This window comes from Pinus tabuliformis, chromosome 2_1 (genome assembly GCF_031772625.1).
Source record: "Pinus tabuliformis cultivar Carrire ecotype Pingquan chromosome 2_1, CPIR1, whole genome shotgun sequence".
In the NCBI taxonomy this organism is placed as follows: Eukaryota; Viridiplantae; Streptophyta; class Pinopsida; order Pinales; family Pinaceae; genus Pinus; species Pinus tabuliformis.
Genome location: NC_142299.1, coordinates 889,123,420 through 889,149,987, shown reverse-complemented (window position 1 = coordinate 889,149,987; position 26,568 = coordinate 889,123,420). Strand labels below are relative to the sequence as shown.

General features: G+C 42.1%; 1 protein-coding gene across 3 annotated transcripts in view; it reads right to left on the bottom strand.

The window, feature by feature from the left end:
* The window catches only part of LOC149203499 (hydrolase family protein / HAD-superfamily protein), a 494,119-nt gene that overhangs the window by 259,664 nt on the left and 207,887 nt on the right, over positions 1-26,568 (bottom strand). The window lies entirely within an intron of this gene.

The following is a 26,568-nucleotide window of genomic DNA, read 5'->3' as shown; positions in this document are numbered from 1 at the left end:
TATATTACATCCTTTAGTTGGCAGCAGGATGTAGTCTGGGCACTCATTCATATTTTAGCGCAACATCAGCATGATGAGATTGACTTTGGTTTATGTCGAGCGTTGGATTGGAGAGAAGTGATGAGCTGATATGCAGTTGGTGGGGCAGCATTCACAGCCAGGGCTATAGCACAATAGGAGCCTTGGAGCATTGATGCTCCTTCTTGGTGGCATTGGGATCCATGTGGATCTACTAGTAGTAGGTTGAGTCAGAGATGGACGTGGGATCTAGGTATTGGAGGGTCCAGTCATGTTTCGATAGCTTGGAGGTGTGACATGGGCCAGTGGTTCATATGGGATCCAGGCATTGGGTCTCAGTTGCGTTGGGCCACCCGATTGGTCCACCGATTTGGATTGCTTGAGGGCAAGCGATCTTGGAGCGGGAGGACTTTCATATCCCCATTTTTACTCTTCTTCATAGTACAGCCATGGTGGATTTCCAAGGTAGGGGATGGCCAAGTCAGTGGAGCAGATTATGTCCTCAAGGGTCTCGATGGAGTTTTAAGGAGTTTCTATGAGGTCCGATGGCATTCGCTTGGTACATTTCATCATACACATAATTTGCCTTTTGTTTCAGCGCATTCTGACAAATTTCAAAAAATTGAGTTATTAGTGGGCTTGACTCAATTGATTACGCTTAAGGTGTTATTCCAGGAGAAATACGTGGCAGAACACCTTAGTGTAATAACTTGTTGAAACCGGAATGAGAAGATCTACATGATGGGATGGTTAGATAAGAGTTTCAGTGACCTGGGGAGACATAATGGCCAATTTATCATTTTCCCGCATTAAAAAGAATATTTTAATTAAAATAAGAGAGGGAAAAGTGCTCCATGATTAAAATAATAATAAAATAGGAGGTTCTAGAGGGATCCATCAAATCTATAAAAGAGGAGGAGGAGGCCATTGGAGGACATCTTGGATTTGTGATTTCTTCTTGTGGAGAGGTTTGAGAACTTGGTTCTCTACTTCGGCAGTAGCCCCACGACGGAAACCCTCGGGTGATCTTAGTGAGAGTGGAAGAAAACCCACCTCATCTCCTTGGTGGATTCAGCGAAAATTCACAGTTGCAGTGATTTGTTTTTCAGTTGTTTTGGGAGGCCTATTGTGGCATTATAGATCTGTTGAGGCCAACTATCTTAGTTATTTTGTTATTCTAGCGTGTAAAACCCCAGTTTATATATTATAATAAAGATGAGATTGTTTATGCTTATTGTGTTATGGAATTGCATAGATTTTATTTGTTTTATTTTACATGGCAATCTTCTGTTTATGAGTAGAAATTTTATATGAAGGGTTTGTTCCAAATTTTCTCCATTTGGGACATTACACTAAGCCCTATAGTGGCCATCTCGAAAATTGTTGAAAATCCTCTCTTTCCTTCTGCTTGGCTATTGCTTTGCTACCCGCACTCCCTTCTCGAGCGAGAAGATCTGCTCACAAGTACTGCCAATCTGCAAGGAAAAAATGAATTTCTGGGACTCGAAGTTCTCTGAGTGAAATTTTCCCTCTACTATGTGTGCTTTTCTCTTCTACTCGACACCGGTTTTGCTGTTGCAAAAACCCTCTATGTCCAACCAGAAATTTGCTTAGCGAGAATGAGCTGCAGTTGCTCCTTCTGACTGTTGGGATCACATTCCTAGGCAAATCGAATTTTCTGCACCCTTGCAACTGAAAATCGAACTGTTAGCCAAACAATTTGGCTTGCATGTTTGAGCACTACGTTGCCTCAAGAATTTCGGCCTGTTGCTCCCTCTGAGCAGCGAAATTCTTTCTCCACTTCTAAGCTTCCCGACTGATCACTCATGCTCTGATACCATGTGAAACTTCCAAAACTGAAATCCTATTGCAGCAACTGGAAATTATTCTTCTAATTGTTAATTTATTTTTAATAATTTATTTACTATGACAAATATTGAATAAATCACATTGCAACCTTCACAAATAAAACACTATGGAAATAATAGCGCTGGAAGCTGAGAAAATTCTAGCACACACACAATAAAAATGACACTGTTATTTTTGGATAAATGTTCCTGGAAAAACCCAACTTGGGAAAACCAATGCAGCAGTGAGGGTTTTTATTATTATGTAGTAGTGAAAATATGAGTACAATCTGGATGCACAAATTGGTAATACACTACAAGAGAAACTAGCCACAAAAAAAAATTCGTGAGACAATTTTTATCTCACCCGACACTGATCTAGCTCCAAAACTAGCTCTGAATGGGTTCCATGAAACTCCTGCATCAGCGTCTGTGTAAACCCTGCGCGACCACTGGTACGCTCTGCCTGGAACTGGAACTGATCAAGCCGTCTACCTAATCCAACCTCTTAGAATGACTCGTTGATTCCTTCCGGAAATCTTCCCGGCCTTTAGCAACTGAATCGACTCTTTGTCTAGCCAAATCGAACTATTCCCTCTGAAGCTTCTGCACAGCCTCACTGAGGAAACTTAACCCTCCTGTAACTGACTCTCTGAATCTGGAAAATATTCTCTGGACTCACTGTCCCTGCCCCTCACTGCTTCAATCTCTAGATCTCTGACAACTGACTACTACTACTATGGAAATCAATCTGCCAAGGAAATCGAACTTCTGGTGTTCTGGTGTGTCCTCTCCAAGTGCCCATCGACTTCCTCTTATAATCCATTGTTGGAGCACCAATGACCAAGATTAAATCTTAATCAATGGCTAGGATCACCTTGAAGTCGATCTGTGTGAGTTTCTAGATGATTCTCACTTTGACTTAATTAATTCTGATTAATTAAACATATTCCCTAAGTTTAGACTCGAGAAATATTTAAAATTAGGTTAATAATCTAATTAAGTGATTTCTAGGTGGAATTTCCAAAACGCTTTCTGGGTTTTGGAGATCTCATGTATTCTAGCCTCTCTACCAAATTTCGTGGCTAGAACAAAACTGATGCTACGGAAACTAACATCCATCGCGTAAATTTTATATCAAACCTAAATTATTATTACAACCTTCAGTAAATTATGAAAAATGCCAAATAATGCAAGCCCAATGAGTGGAAATGATTTTCCAATGACAAATAATGTTTGTGAATTGATTATTAAGCCTAAATATGATATTTTGCTACTGCTGTAAGTAAATCTACATGGCTGTAGCAAACATATCAGATTTGGAAATTAACTTACAATAAAAAAATATTCACTTATATGTACTCAAAATGACTTAAGATTAACTCATAATGCGTTTGGTGAATTATTAGTGAAACTAGGATTATTTAAAATGTGTTAAGCCCTTAAATATACTTTTGTCACAAAGGCTTCTGAAATTGAGATGAGGGCAACAATGAAACTAGAGGGTTAGAGGGCAAACCAAAGGGGCCTAGTGGCCTTGTAGATGGCTAGATAGACTTCAATGAACTTGAGACCCTACAACCACCAAGTTAGCTCTAAAATTATTGCAAAACTAAATGTTAGAAATGAAAGATTCAATACATGACTGAATAATGGCTAAATGACAACTAGAATGAGAGGCTAGGGTTAGGAAAACCCCAAGCCAGGGTTAGGAAGGCCAATCAAGGGCAACGATGAGGGAGAAGAGGCATTAGAAGGCCACGAAAAGGGAAAACAAGCCCCTAAGGGGTGACATCAAGCCCAAAAGGACTAACATTGGGCTAAAAGAGGCCCTAAAAGGGCTAGCGGCCAAAGGGTAAGTGCTTTTAGGCATGCGACTAGGGTTTCAAAGGGGGTCGTGGGCCTCAAAGGGCAGCCCAAGGTTGCAGCCAAGCCAAGGGAAAGGGGCCGAGGTCCCTAGAGGGCTAGATGGCTAGACTAGAGGCCTAAAAAGGTCACGACCAACGCTTAAGGGCTTGCGGGCAAGACAAGTAGGATGGTCGAGGGCTCTAGGAGGCCCCTAGGCATCACGACTATGGAAAAGGAGGGAAAACAGCTAGGCCTTAGGGCCTAAAAAAAATTCCGAAGCCTACAATTTCCCAAAATACCAAAAATCACTGCCAAATTCTTGGACAACTTCCCTTCTTTAGTGAGGAGTTGAATTGTTGGAAGATGGGGAGGCTAGATCTTACCCTCAAGGGCTTAGATCAACCTTCCTTGCTTGGCTAAATAGCCCAAATTTTTTTATTGCTTCAATTCCTTGAGCTATCACCTACCAGAATGAATCAAAGAATGCCAAACCCCAAATATATATATACAAAAATATAAAACCCCAAATACCGAAGTGCTACAAAACAAAATGGATTAAGAAAATTATTTACAAATGTACAATATTTACAAAATAATAATTTTGGAGAAATATTTTTTGAGTAAATAACAATGGATGAATTAATTTCCAAAAAAAAAGATATTGGCTAAAACCCTCTTGGAAATCAATTACCACAATGAAATCTCAGAGTCCAAACATAGTTAGCTCTTCTGTGAACTTGGAGCCCAAGAGCTAGCGTACCTATATATCTCTATAATTTTCTAAAAGTAAAATTGTTAGTGTTGATTTGGGGTAGCATCGGATGTGCTCTAGCCACGAAATTTGGTGGAGAGGTTGGGGCACATGAGATCTCCAATACCCAGAAAGGATTTGGGCAGATTCTAAACAAATAAGGAGATATTAAAGTAATTAATATTTTTAATGGAGTTCCTAAGTCTAAACTTCGGGAAAATAAAATATTAATGTGTATTAATATGAATCTGTGTTAGAATAGTCCAAAAGACATGGATCAAGCCAGATCTAATCTAGCCGTTGATTAGGGACTTAATCTCGGTTGTTGATATGTCAACAATAAAAGTATAAGAGGAGGCTTGAGGGTCACTTGGAGAAGATACTGAGGGAGACTAGTCAGTTCAATTTCTGGAGCAGGGTTTGCTGAGAAATTGAACCAGTGGTCTGGAGATTAGTCAAGAGGCAGCAAGTACGAAACAGAGAGACGGGAGATCAGCGTAGAGGCAGAAGAGGCAAACGCAAAGCTAGAGCAAGCCATGCAGAGGCAGCAGAGACTGCGCAGAGCCAGAAGGGCCTATGTCATCGACGCAAAGGCTGCAAGAGTGATGCAAAAGGCCAGAGAGGCTGCGCAGAGCCTCAGTAGGCTGACGCAGAGGGTTTCAGGCTGACGTAGAGGTCAATCGGGCCTACGTTGGGTTCAGAAGAAGTGCTGGAAATTTGTCTATCTGTGGGTAAGCCAGTTTGGCACCCTGTTGTACTAGAAAATTGCTGAATAATAAAATCCTCCCTTGCTGCATCGGTTTTCCCACATTGGGTTTTTCCGGGGACATTAGTCCAAAATAACTGTGTCAATGTGTGCATATGTTTGTTTCTGTATTACGGTGTGATATCTGCAGCAGTATTTATTTTAATGTTTGTTGAAGTAATTTCATGAATAACTTATGATGAAATAAGTAGGAAAAGTAAATCAGTTGCTGCAGTGATAGAATTTTCACATGGTATCAAAGCAAGTAAGCAGAGACAGAAAGGGAAAATCAGTTATGGGTCGAGACCACGATGCAGAGGCATCCATCTCAGGGGACTCACACAGATTTTCAGAAGATTGTATAAGAGAGAGAGATTTCGATTTCTCTATGTTGGCTTCTAGGTTGGAAGAAGAAGTGGCATGCATGACTAGTGTTGCATCATCATAAGTGTGGTATATAGATAGTGGAGCCTCATGGCATATGACAGGAATCAGGGAGTGTTTCTTGGAATATCGAGAAGAGAAAATGAATTTTCAGATCACCATGGGGAACAAGGCAAAGTGTACTCTAGTAGGAAAGGGTACCATAGTTTTTCAGACAGAATTAGGAGAACGGTTCTGTGCCACAAATGTGCTGCATGTACCAGGATTGGGGATGAACTTACTTTCCGTGTCACAACTACAAGGCAAAGGCTATGACGTTTACTTCATCAAGGAAAAGGTATACGTCAAACATTCGAGTTGGAAAAAGAAAGTGCAGATCGGGATCAAAAGTAATCGGTTGTATAGATTACAACTAGAATCTCCAATGGCACTAATAGGCAGTCATGGGGACAAAGACTTGAACAAACTATGGCACAGAAGGATAGGTCACTTGCACCATGGAGCTCTGAGAATTCTCAAGAGCATTGTAACAGCAGTTTTGGATCTGAGTACGGAACGAGATGATGTATGTGGGGGATGCGCTCTAGGAAAGTATGCCAAGGCGGCATTTCCTAGGAGCAACCACAGGGCCAAGAGTGTACTAGGATTGATACACTCAGATATCTGCGGACCCATGTCTGTCAAAGCTCTCAGTGGTGCTGAGTATTTCCTTACCTTCATTGATGACCACTCAAGGAAAACTTAGATCTATTTTTTGAAAACCAAGGATGAGGTTTTCTGTCGATTCAAGGAGTGCAAGGGTTTAGTGGAGAATCTGACAAGAAAGAAAATAAAAGTCTTGCGCTCAGATAATGGTGGAGACTATGTCGATAAGGAATTCACTAATTATTGCGCTAAGGAGGGCATCAAAAGAGAGTGGATAGCTCCCTACAATCTGGAGCAAAATGGGGTGGCATAAAGGAAAAACAGGACTATTGTAGAAGTAGCTAGGGCCATGTTGTATGATCAGGATATGCCAAAATTCCTATGGGCAAAAGCATGCGACACAGCTGTCTACGTTCAGAACAAGACTCCTCATCGGGCATTGGCAAGATTACTCCAGAGAAAGTCTTCACTGGGAAGATGCTTGAAGTCAGTCATTTCAGGATATTTGGAAGTTTAACATATTGTCGCACACCCGAAGAAAAGAGGAAGAAGTTGGATCAGACTGCAGAAAAGGGGTATCTGGTAGGATATAGCGAGAATGCTAAGGCATACAGAATCTATCTTCCAGGAAGCAAGAAGGTAGTAGTACGATGATGTGTAAAGTTCATGGAGGACAGAGCTTTCAGAAGATCTCGCAAAATGCCTTCCGAGGAGCAGTCGAAAGAGGATCCATTGGTCATGCCTCTTCAACCAACGGAAGTGAAGAATTCTTCCTTAGATCAAGAAGATTCTCAGGATGAGGGGGAGGAGCGAATAGAAGCACCTACTGGCAGAGGAAGAACCAACAGGGAACTTTGTCAGATTCTGCGTGATGTAGAGAACTTCATCGGAGAGCCAAGGAACAGTAAAAGAGAGCAAAAACAGCCAGACATGTATCAGGCGTTAGTAGCTCAGGATGGGAAGCTTGTCAGCTTCAAGGAGGCAGCTCAGCATCAGGTTTGGCTAGATGCCTTTCTCAAATTGTTTCTTCTTAAGGACCAAAAATATTTGTGCCAGAATGACAGATGCCAAGAATAATAAAAGACATTTAACACGTAATGGATCTTGAAGTACTATCTCTGCATCTCCTTGACCAAATCCACCCAAATTAGGGTTATTCGTTAATGGCTAATCGACCTTGATCAATTCGCCTCCTGAGATGGTGGAGGAGTATAACTCCATAATGGTAAACGATGTCTGGGAGGTGGTGTCAAGGCCTCAAGATAGATCTGTGGTAGGTTCAAGATGGATTTACAAGAGCAAATATGCTGTGGATGGCAGTGTTGAAAAATACAAGGCCAGGTTTGTGGCTAAGGGGTATGCTCAAAAGGAAGGGATTGACTATGAGGAAACCTTCACCCCGGTAGCCAGGTATACATCTATTAGGACTGTGATATCTCTTGCAGCCCAGATGGGATGGGAGATCGATCAGATAGATGTCAAGACGACATTTCTAAACGGGGTAATAGAAGAAGAGGTATACATTGAACAACCAGAGGGCTTTGAGACTCATGAGAAGAAGTCTTATGTATGCAGACTAAAGAAAGCCTTGTATGGGCTGAAGCAGGCACCGAGAGCGTGGTATGGTCGAATAGATGGCTACTTGCAGAAGATGGGGTTTGTCAAGAGTGACGCGGATCCAAATCTCTATTATCTAGTCGTAGAGAATGAGCCACTTATCTTAGTATTATATGTGGATGATCTCTTCCTGAAAGAATCATCTAGACTCATTGAGGACTACAAGAAGAATCTAGCCACAGAGTTCGATATGAAGGATCTAGGACGAATGCACTAATTCCTAGGGTTGGAAGTTTGGCAGCAGAAAGGAGAATTCTTCCTTGGGAAAGGGAGGTATGCTACAGAAATCCTGAAAAGGTTCAGGATGGGAGACTGTAAACCTATGGCTATGCCAATGATCACCAACTGGAAGAAGATTGATGCATCAGAAAACAAGGATGTCGATCCCACGCTATATCGACAACTCATAGGGTCCCTGATGTATCTAGTCAATACCAGGCCAGATATTTGCTACGCTGTCAACACCCTCAGTCAGTTCATGGTGGAACCAAAGAAGGCTCACTGGGCAGCAGCCAAACATGTTCTCAGGTATTTACAGGGAACAGTTGATTATGGGCTACTAGACACCAAGGGGAAGGATATCAGGTTGAGGGGATTTACTAATGCAGATTGGGCAGGAAGTTCAGTGGATCGGAAAAGTACCTCTGGGTACTGTTTCAACATTGGATCAGGAATGACCTCTTGGTGCAGTAGGAAACAGAAGTTCGTGGCTCTGAGCTCGTCTGAGGCAGAATATATGGCATCAAGCACAACTTTGTGTGAGGCCATATGGCTTAGAAAACTGCTGGTAAACCTATTCAGAAGAAATATGGAGGCGATCAAGATCATGTGTGATAATCAGAGTTGCATCAAACTCTCTAAGAATCCAATATTCCATGATAGGTCGAAGCATATTGATATTCAGTGTCACTTTGTCAGAGATTGTGTCCAACGAGGAGCTATACAATTGAGCTACACTCCTATAGGGGAACAAGTGGCAGATATCCTCACAAAGGCCCTTGGAAAGTCAAATTTTGACTACTTCAGGGAAAAGATGGGGATTGTAAAGAACCCCTTTCAGAAGTAGTGTGTTAGCAGCACAAATTAAGAGGGAGTTGCAGTGCAGATGCAGTTTTGGGAGAAAGGACTAGTAGCAGCACAGATGCAGAGGGAGTTGCAGTGTAGATGCAGTGGTGGGAGAAAAAACCAGCAGCAGCACGGATGCAGAGGGAGTTGTCGTACAGATGTAGCAGTGGAAGTAGCAGAGTCATGGGCAGCAGTACAGGATGCAATAGTGCAGAGGATGTTGGGCAAGGAGGCTTAACATCAGCACAGGGATTGATGCCGGATGATCAGGGTGATACTCAGTGAGGTGTATTACTATAGCATAGTCCTCGCTAAGAGGGAGTGTTGATTTGGGGTAGCATCGGATGTGCTCTAGCCACGAAATTTGGTGGAGAGGTTGGAGCACATGAGATATCCAATACCCAGAAAGGATTTGGGCAGATTCTAAACAAATCAGGAGATATTAAAATAATTAATATTTTTAATGGAGTCCCTAAGTCTAAACTTGGGGAAAATAAAATATTAATGTGTATTAATATGAATCTGTGTTAGAATGGTTCGAAAGGCATGGATCAAGCCAGATCTAATCTTAGCCATTGATTAGAGACTTAATCTCAGCCGTTGATATGTCAACATGAAAAGTATAAGAGGAGGCTTGAGGGTCACTTGGAGAAGACACTGAGGGAGACCAGTCAGTTCAATTTCTGGAGCGGGGTTTTCTGAGAAGTTGAACCAATGGTCTGGAGAGCAGTCAGGAGGCAACAAGTATAGAACAGAGTGATGGGAGATCAATGCAGAGGCAAAAGAGGCAGACGCAGAGCTAGAGGAAGCCACGTAGAGGCAGTAGAGATTGCGCAGAGCCAAAAGGGCCCGCGTCATCCACGCAGAGGCTGTAGGAGTGACGCAGAAGGCCAGAGAGGCTGCGCAGAGCCTCAGTAGGCTGATGCAGAGGGTTTCAGGGTGATGCAGAGGTCAGTAGGGCCTATGCTGAGTTCAGAAGAAGTGCTGGAAATTTGTCTATCTGTGGGTAAGCTAGTTTGGCACCCTGTTGTACTAGAAAATCGCTGAAGAATAAAATCCTCCCTTGCTGCACCGGTTTTCCCACATTGGGTTTTTTCGGGGACGTTAGTCCAAAATAACTGTGTCAATGTGTGCATATGTTTGTTTCTGTATTACGGTGTGATATCTGCAGAAGTATTTATTTTAATGTTTGTTGAAGTAATTTCATGAATAACTTATGATGAAATAAGTAGGAAAAGTAAATCAGTTGCTGCAGTGATAGAATTTTCACAGTTAGATCATATGGTGAATTAGATCACCTAAGATAGTATGTACCAATAGAATATCACCGGCAAATGAAATAACATTTTTTTAAACAATATTCAACACAATATAGGATCACACATATCTAACAAATAGCACAAATCAATAGAACAACTCCATGAAATGAACCCCAAAGTCTTTCTATTATGATAAAATAATGTTCTCAGCAGAGCAGCAACTCAATACCAACGTTCAATAATTACATCCTCCAAAGATAGAAAATAGAAGCTCAATAGCTTCTTTATATAGAGAAAACCCCTCAAAGTGGAAAATGACAGCTAGTTGGCTTGATCTTCGTCAAAATAATCTCGATCGTAAAAAATAGCTTGATCATCTTTAAATTTCCATTGTCGAATTTTTAATTTTGAGGAAAAATTCAATTTTTTTTTAAAACCCACTTTTAATTAATAAGAAAATTAATATCTCGGATTAATTTCCACAAAAATTTAACTTTAACTTAACCACCAAGGTTCAAGGGCTCAACTTTTCTTAAAATATCCATTTTTCCCTTTGTGGGGCCTCCAAAAATTGACTTCTTTTGACTTACGAATTTTTGATTATTTTCCATTTGGAGAGAAATTAATTTCTCTATAATTGTCTTTTTGACTCAAAATTAATTAATTCTTTGGCTTAAGATATTTATTTAATTTAGCCAAAAAAGATAATTAATTGACACTAAGGGGATTTAATGATTTTTCCACCCTCAAATATTTTTAGCCATGGTTTCTGTTTGCGAGGGACCATGCACTAAAATAATTTTACATCCAATAATTACAAGTTCAACCCTTGGAAGGGGAAATACACATTTAGACTTGGACCCTCAATAACATACCCAATTTTGTGACACAATATGATTTAGTATGAAACCAAGTGTGATTGTAATAAACTAATTTAGTCAAATGTGCTAAAATGATTCTCAAACACATAGAAGAATGATGCAAGTGTGAAAATTCCTAATCCTCAAGGAACCCATACTGCAGAAAATCTGAATCTACTTCACCTACTTGATTTTTTTAAATTACATTCATCAAGTTATTCTTCTGAACACTGAAGCAAATTACTTCTGCAACCTACACAAATTAAATATTTGATCTCATGAAACAGAAAATAGAGCAAAGAACAACATACATAGGATACACTTATTTTTGGACACAATAGTCCCTGGAAAAACCCAATGCGGGAAAATCGGTGCAGCATTTCTGAGGGTTTTTTTATTATGCAATAGCAAAATCTGAATACATCACTGAATACAATTATTCAGTTATAAAGAGAAACACTGGCAGAAGCTTTGTGAGTTACCTCACACAATCACTGGGGAAAGTCCCAGATGTTCTGGTTACTGATTGAGATGCCCCTGGCACGCACTGAGCTAGCTCCTCGCTGCCTCTACGTTGTCCCATCGTCAACGCTTGCACGCACTGCATCAACCAGCTCGGAATTCGATCAGAAGCCCAGAGTCTCTACTCTTAGCCTCCTGGTCTCAAACCCCGGCTTCCAGCTGCTGAAACTGACCCTTGCTCTGATTTTCGACTTCCTCTCTCTGCCTCCATGTCACTTCTGTGTGGCCCTTCTGGCCTTGTGTTAGATTATGGTATGTTCTATGCTTAGAGCAGTTTACTTATTTTTCTTCTTATTAGCCATAGATTAGCAATCACATATACATTATGTAAAGTGCAGATAGAACATTAAATGATCAATAGAAAACAAGCCAAGACAAGAGACACAAGACGTGGCGGCTAGCCAAGGACAAACCCCAATGCGGAGAAACCCTTTGATCAAATCTTCTTTTATCTTCAATAGTTCAGCAAAGAGAAATAGTACAAAATCTGAATTCTGTAATTTTATATCAGCAGCAGCAAACCCTAGATTAGCAAAGTCAAACTTGGTCAAACTAGCTGAAATTGACCCCTAAAATGCTTGGTCAATTTCCGATCAACTTGTCCTTGAACAGCCCCAAAAGTACAGTCAATTTGCAAATTTCTAAAGTCAACTGCAGCCCTAAACTAGAGCAGTCACACCGGTCAAACCAAAGATCAGATCACCTTGATTTTTGTGCCAAAAATTGCGGTTTGGCTAGGAGAGGCAACCACACCCAATCCGCACTTCTGGTAGGTCAACACTTGGTCAACGTTGGTCAAAGAGATGACCTGCTGCCCTAGCATCCATCTTTCTGCGTCTTCCTTGCCCTAGGACGTCATCCTTTCAGCCACACGTGTGAGAGAGAGAGAGAGAGGCTCCTTTTATGCGTAGGAGAGAGAAGATGAGTGAATTGAATTGTCCAAATGAGGAAAATGCTCCTTGTATTTATATGCAAACATTGAGGATGAATAGACGTGACTGTTGGGCTTCTAGGCCTACATAAGTTTGCTGGCCGACCTTGACAATTTGTCCATAATCAAAATAAATTCATATCTCCATAAATACTTATCGGAATCGAATAATCTTTAGATCAATCCTACAACTCTCGATGAGAGGAATCTAGGAAAAATATCAGAAGCCATAAATAAGGTGATCCACATGGAGTTTGGCCCTAGTTGCCAATTTTAACACTCCCTCTCAACTAGGGAGAACTTCATCTGCAATTTGTCAAACCGTCACTGCTATCCATCCATCAAATGCACTGTCCTGTACAGCGTGACCCCAGTCTACTCTGCTCTGCATTGCTCTACTCTGCTCTTCTCGAACTATGAAGAAGAAGAAATGATTGAGGATGTATCATAGCATCCTCCACTGACCCAAACTCAGTCTCAGAGTGTGAACCACTCTCACTGATCCCAGATCAGTATCATTGATCCCAAATCGATGGAGGTCATCCTAGCATAGGGAGTACAGTAGATACAGCGATGCGTCCATCGATAGTACTACTATGGTCCCTATCTTCATTTCCCTGCTCATTGATCAGATGAGAGGTACTTCCCATGAGTCCCAGACTGCATGGGTAGCATGCCTCGACAAGAGAACTAATCATCCTGTCCACAGGAGAACGAATCATCCTGTCCAGTGGATGCCACGGAGACTAATCATCCTGTTCCACAGTCGCCATGGAGAACAAATCATCCTGGCCCACAGGAGAATTAATCATCCTGTTCCATAGTCGCCACGAGGTGTCACGGGGGAAGGTTGAACCTTTACTCTATACATAATGCACCACCAGGGGATGGTGTAATATCCCTTATCAGAGATAACCCTCAAACACAAGCAATATAGTAACTGGGATGCTCAGAGAGATAAAACAAAAATAACAGTAGTGAAACATACAATAATGTATACATGGAATATAAGCAGATACTCGAGAAATGCAGAGAGAAATGCTAAGCCATTTTATTATACTGAGTAATGGAAATAGTACAAGAGGTGATCAGACAGGTAGCACCTCGACTTGCACAAGGCAAGTGAAGAAATACACTCAGAATGGTAAGGAAATGGCCTCTCTCTTAACTGCGTCCAAACCGCCGGAGAACTGCTATGCTACTGCTACTACTAGAATCAAATGAGGATTTGGGGTTGTTCCCCTCCTCAGAAAATGCTGAAACTTTGGAATCAGCCTCTGCTCAATAAGCCCAGAAAGCTTTTCTAAAATCGCTGACCCCCAAAAATCACCCCCTTGGGGATCTACGCAATCCCTCAAGGCTCTGCACTGCTCCTAAAGAGAATCCTCCAAAACTTTGCCCAAAACTCTGCCAAAATCCTCCAATATGCAAGGGTTGATCCCTTGCTCAATCTCCAAGCTCAAATCCTCCGCAAAACCTCAATTCGGAACTCCTACCAAAAGTAACTGCGTCCTCCCTCTCAAGACTGCGCAGTCATCAAAATGCTCAGTTCCTCCTCAGCTCCAGAAATTGCTCCTCCTGTAAAATACTGCTGAAACTACCTTGCCCAAGCAGGCACTCGAAGTCCCCCAGGGCTAAGGGTGAGATCTCCGAACGGAGACACTCGATGCACTAAACAGTGCTGCAGAAAGGCTAAACAGCCAGCGTGCTCTAAGTCGAAGTGACTAGCTCAAATGCAACCTAATCGAATGATCAAAATGAGGAGGCTCCTCTCTCTTTTATAGCGTTGGCCTCTCTCAAAACCCTAAGGCCCACCTCCTCCAACGTAGCCTCTCTCTTGCCACGTGTTCCTTCTCCATCTGTGCAGTCCCTCCAAGTGTCTACGTGGGCCCCTTCTCTATGTGGTCCCTGGGCCCCCTTGGCTCCCTTTTTAAGTTACAATGTTGTGCTACTAGGGAGTGACTTTATTCATAAAGTGAGTTATGTCCCCCCTTTCCTCACCTTTTTATCTATAAATAACTATAGAAGGCAAAATTGAATATTCCAATTAGCCATGGCTAATTAGGAAAATTACAGACGTTGAGTCGCCCTGTGGTCACATGTCACTCCAAGAAGTACCCCGCGCCCCCGTGGAGCTTCAGAGCTCAATACATCATATTCGACCCTCATAAGAGGGTCTCTGAACGACACGAAGTCGTTCTCGGAAAGTCAGGAATTTGACCTTTCCTAGGGGCTTTGTCAAAATGTCGGCGACCTATTCATCTATACCGATATGTTGGAGCCTTATTGCTCCTCGCTGCACCATATCTCGAAGATAGTGGTACCTGATATCGATATGCTTGGAGCAATCATGAAATACGGGATTCTCTGATAAACGGATCCCGCTCTAGTTGTTGCACAGAATCACAGTGGTATCCAATGTAAATCCAAACAGCTCATTGAAGAGCTTTCACAACCAGACTGCCTCACAGGAGGCCATGCTAGCAGCAATGTACTCTGCCTCAGCGGTGCTCAAAGCCACCGACTTCTGCTTCCTGCTCATCCAGGATATCGAGGCAGATCCCAAAGAGAAACAACACCCGGAAGTGCTCTTTCGGTCCACCACACTGCCTGCCCAATCAACATCAGTATACCCAAGTAGTCTCACATCTCCGGCAGTGTATCTCAACCCATGAGTGATTGTGCCATGAAGATATCTCAACAGATTCTTGGCACCAATCCAATGTGAGTGGTGAGGCTCAACCATATGTTGACTCAATGTGTTGACTGCAAAGCATATATCCGGACGAGAGTTCACCAAGAACATTAATGCTCCGACGAGTTGACGATACTCGGTAGCATTTCGTAAAACAGGTCCGGCAGCACTACCGCTTAACTTCTTGAAGTCAAGCTCCATCGGGGTAGTTACGGGCTTGCAGTCCACCATGCCAAATCTCTCCAATATCTTCACCACATATTTTCCTTGAGATAGGAAAATCTCCCCTGGTTTTTGCCAGACTTCCAGTCCTAGGAAATAGTGCATAAGTCCTAGGTCTTTCATCTCGAACTCAAAAGCCAGCTCCCTCTTACATTCGTGAATGAGAGGGTCTGCACCTATTAGAAAGAGGTCGTCAACATATAGCACCAGTATGAGAGGCTTGTCATCTATAACCTTAAAGTAAAGGTTAGGGTCGGCTTCACTCCTAGTGAATCCCAGCTTCATCAAGTAGCTATCGATCCTCTCATACCATGCTCGAGGTGCTTGCTTTAGCCCATAGAGGCCCTTCTTCAACCTGCACGCATGAGATTCTCGATCATAAATCTCAAATCCTTCAGGTTGCTCCACATAGACCTCCTCCTTGATCGAACCATGTAAGAACGCAGTCTTGACATCCATCTGATGTAGGTTCCATCCTTGCGAAGTAGTAAGGGCTATGATCGAGCGGATGGTGGTATATCAGGCAACAGGTACAAATATCTCATCATAGTCTATACCTTCCTTCTGGGAGAAGTCACGAGCAACGAAACGAGCCTTATACTTTTCTGCACTTCCATCAACTGCATGCTTTATCTTGTAAAGCCATTTTGAAGTGACAATTGCTTTGTCCTGGGGTCTGGGGACCACATCCCAAACATCGTTTTTCATAATGGACTCATATTCCTCGGTCATAGCATCCTTCCATACTTGATGCTTGATGGCATCTGTGAATGATGAAGGCTCATTTTGGATGATCGTGCTCATGATGGTCAGGTATCCCTGATACCTGTTCGACTTCTTACTTTCACGGAAGGTTCCTCGGGGTGCAATGTGTCCTTCAGCATCATCAAGTGTCCCCCTAAGCCATGAAGGCCTCTTCCTAGAAGAGGAAGGCTCTTGCAAAGGAGGATCAATAGGATCCATAGGTTCTTCCACATTGGGCATTGTCTCATCTTCCTTTTCCTTCGGTTCCCCAGTGTCAGCTTCTTTAGATCCCCTTAAAGTAGGAAGATTGTCTACCTTGCTAAAAGCCATATCTTCGTCAAATGTGACATCATGACTAATCTCGACTTCCCTTTGACCAGCTACATAGATTCTATAGCCCTTAGTATTTTCGCTATAGCCCACGAAGATTCATTTCTTTCCAGATGCACCCAATTTATTCATTTTTTCTTTAGGCACATGAAAATATACAGGGCTTCCAAAAATTCTAAAAAGAGATATGTCAGGTTTCTTATCGGTGAACATTTCTTCGGGTGTCTTGGAACCCAATGCTTGATGAGGGCATCAGTTTTGTACATATACAGTGGTATTTGTAGCTTCGGCCCATAGAAACTTCGGAAGTCTTTGATCATGGAGCATAGCACGGACAACTTCCACAATTATACGATTCTTCCTTTCCGCCACACCATTCTGCTCAGGAGTATATGGTGTAGTAGTCTCCCTCTTAATGCCGGCCTCTTCGCAAAAGTCACGAAACTCATTGGATTCATATTCAGTCCCATTATCAGTCCTTAAGATCTTGATCTTCTTTTCGGTTTGATTCTCGATCAAGGCTTTGAAGTGTCGAAACCAGGCGAACACTTCATCCTTCTTTTTCAAGAAGTATATCCAAGTCTTGCGGGAATAATCATCTATAAAAGTGAGGTAATATAAATATCCTCCCAAGGAGTTCACAGGCATCATACCGGATATGTCTGAGTGAACCAACTGCAATATATCGGAGGTCATGCTTTGGCTTGAGGGGAATGGTCCCCTTTTGAGCTTTCCTTTGGCACATCTTGAACATACACCTTCTTGCTCTAATCTGAACTCGGGCATCCCGGTCACCATTTTTCTTACATCGGATAGAGCTTTATAATGAAGGTGATCAAACCTCCAATGCCATAGTTCGTACTGAAGAGATGTGTCATAAGACATGTTCCCCAGCGGACTTCCTCTAACCTGATATAATGAATCAACTCGAAACCCAAGAGTAAAAGAATCTTTAAAGTTCTTTTTCCATACACGTACCTTGCCATCGCTGAAGGCCACCTTGTAGCCTTTGTCTTCCATTGCCGAAATGGACACCAGGTTCTTTTTGAGATCAGGTACATATAATACATCTTGTAAGTGGATAGTATTACCTTGATTCAATTGAAGAGTGACATTTCCTACGCCTTTCATGGGATATTTTGAATTATCTCCAAGAATAATTTCCACGTTGGTTTCCTTCTTTATCAGATTATAGAGATCTTCTTTGTAACCAGTGAAGTGCCTTGAGGCACCACTATCAATAAGCCAATTTCCCAGCAAGTCCGGGGGAGCAGTTGTAGATAGAGCTGCTGGTAGATAATATTCATCTTGTTTATTGTTAATAGTGTTAGATTCATACCTGGAATTTCTTGCCTTCTTGAATGGTTGTCCTCTTCCTTGATTTCGGACACTTTTTTTACCTCTGCCATTCCTTTGATTGCCTTGAGAGGGATTTTCATCATCGTCCCGGTGTGAGTCCCTTTTATCAGGGCACTCCCTTGCATAGTGACCCATTTTATTGCAATTGTAACATCGTCCTTTTCTTCCACCCTTTGGTCCAGCCTTTCCTTTGAATTTAGCCCCGAAATTGTTTCTTCTTTTAATATGAGAAGAAGAGGCAGAGGGATGCCCTTTAAGTATGGGCATTTCTTGCTCTTCCATCCTCGTTTCTTCTTGAATGCATCTGGCCATTAATTCCTCAAATCCAAGAATTACGTTATTGTTGAGAAGACTAGTCCTGAATATATACCATTCAGTTGGCAGTCCTCCAAGAGTTGTGAGTGCCATTTCCCTGTTAGGAATTACTTCCCCAATAGATAGGAGATCGTTCTTGATCTCGGTGATCCTTAAGAAATATGCTTGCATACTCTCATCTTTGCCCTTCTTAATTTCCTTCAGCTTATTTCTAAGAAACAAGACTTGATTTGCATCATTAACTTTAAATAAACTCACCAGCCTATCGTAGATTTCCTTGGAGGGGTTCAGCTCGAAAACATAGGCCACCAAGCGCTTGTCGATAGAGTCCCGGATGATCTTCCTTGGTTCGACTTCTCCCTTGGTCCATTTGCTCCTAGCAGCAGCGGATGCATTTGATGGAGGCTCAACAATCCCGCCTCTCACATGGTCCAACACTTCTTGCTCTTCTAATGTTAGATCGAGAGACATCTTCCATCTGTGATAGTTAGACTTCCCACAGAGTTTGTCTTCAGCACAGAAGTGTGTTAAGGACCCCATGATTTCTTTAAGATAGCCTTACCAACCTTCTTTTCGGTGATTTCTCTTGCTCTTGCACTTACTTGGGCTTTGTCTTCACCTCAACTCTGATACCATGTTAAATTATGGTATGTTCTATGCTTAGAGCAGTTTACTTATTTTTCTTCTTATTAGCCACAGATTAGCAATCACATATACATTAAGTAAAGTGCAGATAGAACATTAAATGATCAACAGAAAACAAGCCAAGACAAGAGACACAAGATGTGGCAGCTAGCCAGGGACAAACCCCAATGTGGGGAAACCTTTTGAGCAAATCTTCTTTTATCTTCAATAGTTCAGCAGAGAGAAATAGTACAAAATCTGAATTCTGTAATTTTATATCAGCAGCAGCAAACCCTAGATCAACAAAGTCAAACTTGGTCAAACTAGCTAAAATTGACTTCTAAAATGCTTGGTCAATTTCTGGTCTACTTGTCCTTGAACAGCCTGAAGAAACAGTGCTTGAACAGCCCCAAAAGTACAGTCAATTTGCAGATTTCTGAATTCAACTGCAGCCCTAAACTAGGGCAGTCAACACCGGTCAAACCAGAGGTCAGATCACCACGGTTTTTGTGCCAAAAATTGCGGCCTACTTAGGAGAGGCAACCACACCAAATCCGCACTTCTGGAAGGTCAACGCTAGTCAAAGAGATGACCTGTTGCCCTAGCGTCCTTCTTTCTGCGTCTTCCTTGCCCTTGGACGTCTTCCTTTCAGCCACATGTGTGAGAGAGAGAGAGAGGCTCATTTTATGCGTAGGAGAGAGAGAGAGAAGATGAGTGAATTGAATTGTCCAAATGAGGAGAATGCTCCTTGTATTTATATGTAAACGTTGAGGATGAATAGACGTAACTGTTGGGCTTCTAAGCCTACATAAGTTCGTTGGCCGACCTTGACAATTTGTTCATAATCAAAATAAATTCATATCTTCATAAATACTTATCGAAATCGGATGATCTTTAGATCAATCCTACACCTCTCGATGAGAGGAATCTAGGAAAAATAGCAGAAGCCATAAATAAGGTGATCCACATGGAGTTTGGCCCTAGTTGCCATTTTTAACACCTTGCGTCAACCTCTGTGTCAAGGCCTCTGGATCACTTACTGCCTCTTTCTGCTGATGTATCTCCGACTGAGAATCTCTCTCTTCGGAAGTTGCTATCCCTGCCCCTCAACTGCAAGATCTCCCCAATCGATTTTCCTCCTGAGAACTTCTCACCTCAAAAAATCGATTTCCTCAATCTCTCTGTGTGTTTCCAAATGAACCCCAAGCCTCCATTTTATACTTTTCCCGTTGAGTCTTCAACGGCCGAGATTAAGTCTCTAATCAACGACTAAGATTAAAACATGACTTGATCCGCCTTCTAGATCATTCTCACCCATATTTTGATTAATACCCATTAATATTTTAATTTCCCTAAGTTTAGACTTAGGAACTCCATTAAAAATATTAATTATTTTAATAAAATACAATCTAGGTGGAATTTCACCAAACGGTTTATGGGTTCTTTAGAACTCATGTGCCTTAGCCTCTCCACCAATTTTCAAGGCTAGAGCACTTCCGATGCTACCAAAAACTAACACTCCCTCTTAGCGAGGAAAGTGCTCTAGCAACAATGTCCACCTGCATGTTGCTCTATTTCTGAAGCACCTCCTTTCTGCACTGCTACTGCCACCAACACTGTGTTGTTGCTGCTATTGTACTGTTGCCCATGACACTGTCATTGCCACTGCTACATCTGTACTACAACTCCCTCTCAAATGTTGCATATGCTATGCTGCTAACACTGCATCTATACTGCAACTCATTTGCTAACAGAAGCAACTGAAAAACATCCAAAATTAGTTGAACTTAACTTTGTTCAACATAATACAATGAATGTTGGAATCTGACTGTTGTTGATTCTGACCCTCTGAATCTTTTGCGCTACTACTGACTCCTACATTGTGCCAACTACACTGTTGTGAAGCTTGTCTTGCGCTTATTAGTCTTTGGTCCCCAGCTACTGCTTTTGTCCTCCAAACACTCCAATGCATTATCTGACACTAAGTCCATCTCGATACTGTTGAATCTTGGGCTCCCGTAGCAAGGAATTGATCCAAGAGGTGGACTCCTCAAGGATCCTGCCCACATGTAGTCCTCCGAATTACAACTCAATATCGCCCCATCTCCCGCCTAGAGATGCGTGGGCACTCATGGCAAACTCATCCTCATCAATATTTGCTGAAGCAGCCTTAGGATCATGTTTCTCATCCTTGTCCTTTTTCTTCAAAGAACATTAGGATGCATAGTGGCCCATCTCGCCACAACTGAAACATTTCACCTTCGAAATGTCCTTGTTTCACTTCGGTTTTTGTTATCCCTTCGATGTTAGAGCTGCGTTCTCCTCCTTCTCCTTCGTCTGTGTGCCACTCCCACTGCTGCCACTGAGGTTGACCTCTACGAGGTCCCTCCTTAACTCCTCCTATTGAAGAGACACCCACATCTCCTCCCATGAAGGTAGTTTTTCTCTGCCCAATATGCTTTGGACGAAAACTTTCCATTCATCCGAGACTCCATTCAGGGCTATCCTCACCATCGCGGTTGGCTGAGTGGACCCCACTATAGCAAGCAGGTCTCTAGTGTCCTGAAGACGCTGAAGATAGAAGTTCACCCCTTCTCCTTTCTACATCAAAGTCCGCTACAACTTTTGCTCCAAATACATCTTCCACTGTTCGAAAGAGCCTTCATACAGAGAAGACAAGGCTTCCCACACCTCTTGGGTTGTATCCTTGCCCTGCAAGTGTGAGACCACATAATCTCAAACCCCATCGAGAATGAGCCTCTTTTCCTACCCCTGCTCGGCCTCGTATCAAGGATCTTCTGGGCGACGGAAGATGTACTTGGAGTAGAAACTGAGATCTGCGCAAATGCAGAAGCGGGAGAGCATAGATCCTTTCCTCACGAAGCTTCAGGAGACCCGGGACGAGTTAGCAGCTGTGGGGTCTACTCCTCAAGGTTCCAAGATGGTGAGACTGGCCCTAAACACAATCTCAGAGAGTGCAAGTCTTTGTCCAGAGCATCCTGGGCAGGGAAGTTTTGCCAGACTAGGATAGTATGTGGGCAGCTCTCAAGTAGGAAGAGTTGAGGAGAGATCTAGTCAAGTGCAAGCTTGACAGAAACAATAGCAATGAGTCGAAGCCCAAGGAGGAGGATGAGAATGCAGCCCTTGCATCCAAGGGATAGCAGGAGCAGCGGAGGTGGAAGAAGGACATCTCGAAGATCAAATGCTTCAGGTGTGGTGAAATGGGTCACTATGCAACACAGTGTCCTCTCAGGAAGAAGGACAAAGATGAGAAGCATGATCCAAAGGTTACACCTGTGAAGATCAAGGAGGAAGAGTTCGTCATGACAGCCAAGATACCTCCAGGAGGGAGGTGGGCCGATTTGGTGTTGTAGTTCGAAAGAGCTACAAATGGGCAGGATCCTTGAGGAGTCCACCTTTCGGATCAATTCCTTGCTACGAGAGCCCAGATCAGAAGTAGCAGGATGGATCGGTGTCAATTAGTGCAGAGGAGTGTTGGAGCGACAAATGAAATGGCTAGAACGCCATAGGGATAGCGTGGGACTAGCAGCAATCAGATCTTCAACATCGAGATGCATCTATGCTGAACACTTGTTCAGTAATTTGGGATGTTTTTCCATTGTTGCAGGAGCAGCAACAGTTTGCAGTGCAGGAGCAGTTTGCAATGGTGGTGCCAACAGCAGCACAGATGCAGAAATTCAGAGGGAGTTGTAGTACGAATGCAGTGTTGACAGTGGCAGGGTCAGCAACAATACAGTTGCAGTAGAAGCGCAGTAGTTGGTGGACAGCATGTCAGACATCAGTAGCACAGAGGACGATGTTATGAAGTCAGGGTGATGCTTCAGTGGGAGGCATTGCTAGAGCACATTCCTCGCTAAGAGGGAGTGCCGATTTCTCGTAGCGTCCAATGTGCTCTAAGTCTCAAATTTTGCAAGGAGCTTGGGCACATGTATTCCAAAGAACCCAGAAAGCGTTTTGGGAAATTCCATCCGAAGATAGTTTTATTAAAATAATTAATTATTTTTAATGGGTCCCTAAAGTCTAAACTTAGGAAATTAAAATAATTAACGGGTATCAAACTAACTGTGGGTGTAACTTCTAGAAGAAGACAAGGATCAAGTAGAAATGATCTTAGCCATTGATTAACTTCTAATCTGGGCCATTGAATGTCAACGAGAAGATTATTTAAGGAGGCTTGAGGGTCATTTGGAAGACACGCTGAGAGTTGATCAGTTAGGCCGAATTGTTGGGCTAAAGAGCAGCGCAGAGATTTCGTAATGACCATGCAGAGAGAGGCAGAGAGAGTTTTGGTTGGAGGATCTTCTCCGAAGCCAAGAATACTCAGCGAAGAGGCAGAGAAACATGCAGAGGAGGCAGCGCAGTGCCCAGTGAGGGTGACGCAGAACCAGGAAGGGCTCACGTAGAGCAGCGTAGAGCCTTCACGCAGAAGTCCGAGATTTGTTGGGGGTTTGACATTCTAAGCCGGGAGGGCTGGAGTCAACTCCTGAGAGCAAATCAATCCAACAAAGAGGTGACGCAGGGCCTTAGAGGTTGTGACACAGGCCCACGCAGTGACTACGTAGGGGCAACGCAGAAGTAGTCAGGGACTCATTGGTTCAGCTGCTGGATCAGCCGAGACTTGTAGTGTAGAGTGAGGTAATCTCACTAATTTCTTCTGCCGAGTTATCTTCTCTGTACGGGATTGCCAGCAAGGCATACAGAGTTTGTGTTCAGAAATAACTTTTACTTAATAATAAAAACGCTCAAATTTGTTGCACCAGTTTTCCCGCATTGGGTTTTGTCGGGGATGTTTGTCCAAAAACAACTGTGTCATTTGTGTTGTATCTCTCTATTGTTCAGTTTCTTGTTTCGGGATATTATTTTAAATGGTGTAGGCCGCAGTGTATGTATTTCAATGTTTGTTGTAGCAAACTGCAAATAACTTATTCATATAAATTAACAAGTAGGAGAAATATTATCAATTGTTGCAATAGGAATTCGGGTCACCGAATTTTCACAACTAGCTCATCTCTAATTGTCCTAATGTGAGTGATATAACTGACAACATTCTCTCCCTTATTTTTGTCTAGTACTTCTGCGCTTCTCTCTTAGGATCATTTTCGATTCATATTTTTATCCTGGAAAATTTTGTTGATGGCATCCCACATCTTCTGGTTGTATCTTCTTCTGTTAAATGTCGCACTGTGTGGTCCTTGATTCCATCTAGAATAATACTCCTGGCCTTGGCAACATTTTTTCGATACTCATGCAACATCATAGGATTTGTTGGTCTAGCAATATGTGTCGTAGCAAACTCCTTTAGTCCATACTCTTCTAAAATAAGAAGGCACTGAATTCTCAAGACACCAAAGTTAGATGCACCATCCAAACTGTCTTTATCCCTCAATCCTGTTGAAGCCATTGTTGAAGCCCTCGAGAGAAAATAATTTCTACTACATAATCTACTTCGGTAAACCCTTGAGCTTCAAATATGCTCTAATACCATGTGAAAAATTGATTTGCAGTTAATCAAGTTATTATTCTCCTATCTTTAAACATATTATTTTTCTCAACAAATTATTCACAGCAAATAACGAATAAAACACAACTACAAATTTCACCAATTGAATAAATTGTGGAAACTTTGATAGAAAACCAATCATAAAATGGACACAATATTTTTGGACAAATGTCCCTGGAAAAACTCCGAAGGGAAAACCAATTCTTCAGATCTGAGGGTTTTATTATTATCTTTAGAAAATTATGCAATTGATGAATATTACAACTGCTTGTCAAACTACGACAAAGCTCCAAAAAAAAAATTCACCTCCACAAGTCGATCTGATCACTAGAAGGCTCACAACCTCCCTTTGCAACCTAATATGGTGTTTCCTGCAATTCACACTGCTATTCCTACAATCTGCAATGAATTCCTGCAATCGGTCTTTTCCTATAATCGCACTGATTTCCTGCAATTGGAAATATCAATCTGCTAAACTAGCAACTCATAAGGCCTCTCCTAGCAATCTCGTACAGCCTCTCCTGGCAATCTCAGCCTCTTTGTTTGCAGAATAACTCTGGGAGAATTACTCCTTCGAATCTCGGAAACTAAAATAATACTGATGAAAGAAAACTCCGGAAATATTGAAACCCTCATTGGTGTCAATCCCCATGCTATCACTATGCCCTCTTCACTACAATGAATTGATCTCCAAGATTGCCCATCAATTTCCTTTATAATCTCTCGTTGAGAAATCAACAACCAAGATCTAGATTTGAAATGATCTAATCGATGGCTAAGATCACTTAGAAACTTTACTAGAAGTCTCTAGAGGAAAATTGACCATGTCTCAATTATTACTAATTAATTAATCTATTTCCCTAAGTTAAAACTTAGGAAAATAATTAAAAATTGATTAATTAATTTAATTAAGACATTTCCATTCAAAATAATAACTTGGGCTTGGAGATATTTTATGCTCTTGTGTTCCTAGCCTCATTGACACCACCTGAGGCTAGAACACATGTCCGAGCCACATCAACCAAGACCTTTGGCAATATGGTCAAAAACTTCTGACCAAGGGAGCACTCTGGGCCTTGATGCTCTCTGGGCCATTCTCCCTAACCACATTACATGGCACCCATCAATATGCTTGACCTAGGGAGAATGTCTACCCTAATGCTACAACATCAACACTCCCTCTCAACGAGGGAGGCATTCTCAACCACTCCAAGCTTGTCCCTGAAGTATACAAACTTCATCTGGGACAAAGGCTTTGTGAGAATGTCAGCAACATGCTCGTTTGTAGAAATGTATTGGAGCCTCACTGCTCCCTTTTGTACCATGTCTTGGATGTAGTGGTACTTGATCTCAATGTGCTTCAACCTATCATGGAAAACTAGATTTTCCGAAAGCTTCACACAACTTTGATTGTCATAATATATCACGGTCGTCTCCAACAACTGATCAAACAATCCTGCGAGTAGCTTCCGAAGCCAAACTGCTTCACGACTCGCTAGACTAGTTGTTGATATTTGTAGCTTGGGAGGTACTCACACTCCCTCTGGGAAACTGATCCAACAACTAGAAGCAAAATCAAGCCCCTTTGTCACACGCAATAGCAAACTGTCCATTCGCACTGCTAAACTCAGCCTCTCTTCTGCTAATGAATTCAACCTCCTTCCTCTCATTGGAATCTAGAAATCTTATGAGAAAATTCCTCCATAAATCTTCTCCTCAATCTTCTCTATTCAAACCCTTCTGTCAATGTCTTCTTTGCTCAAACTGTGCCCTTGCTCTCACTGCAACTGGGTAATTTCGAACTCCTTGCGTGTCTCTCAATGACCTCCAAAGCCCCATCAATTTGCTCTTATAATCTCTTATTGACCAATCAACGACCACGATCTAATCACAATCAATGGCTAAGATCATCTTAACCCTATCAAATGACTTTTTTAGAAGTCACTAGACCAAAATTGATTTACCTCAATTAATCTAATTAACGCAGTTTCCTTAGAAACTTTTTCTGGGTCTTGGATATAATTATTCTCTTATGTTCCTTAGCCTCATAGACACCAATAGAGACTAGAACACATGTCTGAGCTACTCAAAACTAACATTATGGGCTCCGTTGATACTATTTCCCACCATATAGACCTCATATCTATCACCATGAACCATAGTCATTGACTATCTTTTAGGTGAGTTTGGGGAAGCCTCCCTTGTGGTAAATACCACTACAGAGCTGGAGAAAGGTTGTTACAGTGACAGTGGCAATGCTTGCTCT